Genomic DNA, 2,670 nt, shown 5'->3' on the forward strand with positions numbered 1-2,670 from the left:
ATATCTTTGTGTTTGATTAATTACATCTATTGTTTATCTAGCAGATATGGCAAAGAAACGATTTAGAACTTGCAATATTGAGAATGAGTCCCAAAACAAGCAATCAAATGGCTCTTCACAGCCTAGCCAATCACATAACTCTTCATAGCCTAGCCAGCCAAATAACCCTTCACAGCTGAATGCACCGAGTGGAACTTCACAACCTAGTCACTCAATTGGCTCTCTACTGCTGGACAGGCCAAATAGAACTTTACAACCTAGTCGTTCAAATGCCTCTTTACAGCTTAATCGGCCAAATGGAACTTCACAGCCTAGTCGATCAAATGGCTCTTCACAACCTAGTTGGTCACATCCTTCCTCACATGCTCCATCACATGTTCTACACCCTCAACCTCAAGAATCAGAGGTTAACCCTTAGTTTGAAGATGATTTAGATGTGGACTGGTTAAGGGAAGAAGAAATGCAACGTATAGGCATTATTAGATTTTTAGTTGAGGTACAAATTACAAGTCAACCTTCACTTCCATGATATATTTCGTTGTTTTATTGTAATAGATGCTTTGACCAAGCGAAACATGCCGGGAATTACACGTATGGTGGAAGTGTGGAATTTGACTCTAGAAGAACGCATTATGCTCACCTTCAACAAGGATTTGCAGGCTATTTCTATAGAGGATGGTATGTTCAGTCGTTTCATAGGCACTATTGCTAGGAAGCCACACTTATGCCCAATTAAGTACAAGAATTGGCATGAAGTGCCAGATCAGTATAAAGAAGATTGTTGGAATATTATCGAGGTAATTTTCTAACTACAAGCATTTTGTGATAATTCTACTATAAGAGAGATCATATGCATGTGAAAAAGACAATCTTCCATGCTATTATAGTTGAAGTAAAAATAAAAATATGAGAATTAGGCAAAGAAATGCACAAATTTAGTTTATATTATTGTATTGTTAATTTTAAGAATGTTCATAACATGAAAAAACATACAATTGTAGTCCAAGTTTGCCATTCCTCAAGATGAGAGAAGGGATATGATTAGGCATCGAACATTGAAGTCAATGGGAGAGAAATGGAGAAATTGGAAATGTAGTTTAAAAGCAAAGTATTATGATGAGACAAAGACAGCAGCATAGATAGTAGCTACTGCGCCTTTAACAGTTAGCCGTGAGCACTATGTTGACCTTGTCGCGTATTGCTTTTCAAAGAAAGGACATGTATGCATAGATGTATATTTTCTATCAAATAATACAATGTCATTATATCATTTTTTTTAAACATATTGTTATGCATTTATGAGTGAAGGAACTTAGTACAACCAATAAGGAAAGCCGGCAAGAGCAAACAAGTGCACAGACAGTAGGATCTAAAACTTATGCACCACATGCATATGATATGGTATTTCAAACTTCATTCCTTGTTTTATATTTTGAATTTGGTTAGCACATTGTATTATAAATTTATTTTGAAACGATATGATTGTTACATAGGAGCAAAAAGATAAGATTGCACTAGATCGAGCAAAATTATATATCCCGCTTCACAAAAGGAATGATGGGACACCAGTCAATGAAGCAGCAGCTACAAAAATTGTATGCCCATTTAATAAGTTACATTTTCAAAATTCTAATGTGTTTGTGGCAAACAATCACTCTCACTCTTTGTCTTCCCCCCCTCCCAATTTATGCTATAGGAAAAACTAGAAGCTTTGATGAGCTCACAACCAAGTAGCTCTGAAGGAAATGTTAGTGGCCATATATCTTGGTCACCAAATGATATTTATTCTTAAGTGATGGATAAAGAGTATCATGGTCGTGTTTGAGGTTTAGGATTTGGGCCTACTCCTTCCAAGCATGGCTTCATGTGTAATAGTTTCGACCATTTAAGAATGGTTTCTGATGAAGAGAAAATAAGAGGCAGAGACACTATAATTGAGTTGAAGGAACAACTAAAAACTCAAGGTGATCAGTTGCAAACTCAAGGTATTCAGTTGCAAGCTCAAGATGTTGTAATAAACTCTTTAAAAGAGCAAGTAGCATTTTTGATGAGATAGAGACATAGTTCTAGTGGTTTGTAGGTATAACTACATATAACATATTCTTTTATATGATGTATTTATCATATGTTATCCTTTTCTAAATTTATGCATACTTATGTAAATTGTATTGTATAAATTAGGCGACAGATGGATCTAGTGGCATTCCAGACCAAGCTTCTCTACAAACACATCAAAAATCCTCTTTTGGGAGTCATGAAATGCAACCTTCTAATCGGGGTAAGTCATCATTACAATACACATACATTGACACAAATTTAGAACCACTGTTAATGACTTCTTGACCAATAAATTGCTAGTTAGTTTGGACAAAATTGGGATTTGATAAGTTGACTTCTCTACTTTGCTTCCTTTATTGGCATTCGTAAAAATACCAAACAAACCAGTGAATAGAGAATTGGGCAATCGAAAAAATTTGAATATCAGCAACGTATCAAACTATAATATACAATTAAAAATAGACCATTGGATGCTGCTAGTGGTTGCTTGATTTGGTGGCTACTACTAATGTTTGGCTTTATTGGCTGATTCAGTCCAAATGCCAAATGCCAACCTGTTAGTTGCTTGCTTACATGTTCTAAGCCCTTTAGATGTCTTCAAGCACATCTAAT

At 35.4% G+C, this 2,670-nt stretch overlaps 1 long non-coding RNA gene across 1 annotated transcript; it reads left to right on the top strand.

Annotated features, from left to right (window-relative positions):
* Positions 1 to 683: 683 nt before the first annotated feature.
* Positions 684 to 1,111, top strand: LOC145789610 (uncharacterized). The gene is made up of 2 exons (XR_014327710.1): positions 684 to 797; positions 1,002 to 1,111. It is a non-coding gene; the product is annotated as an uncharacterized LOC145789610 (long non-coding RNA).
* The last annotated feature ends 1,559 nt before the right edge of the window (positions 1,112 to 2,670 follow it).

This window comes from Camellia sinensis, chromosome 1 (genome assembly GCF_055761805.1).
Source record: "Camellia sinensis isolate YWXY chromosome 1, ASM5576180v1, whole genome shotgun sequence".
NCBI lineage: Eukaryota > Viridiplantae > Streptophyta > Magnoliopsida > Ericales > Theaceae > Camellia > Camellia sinensis.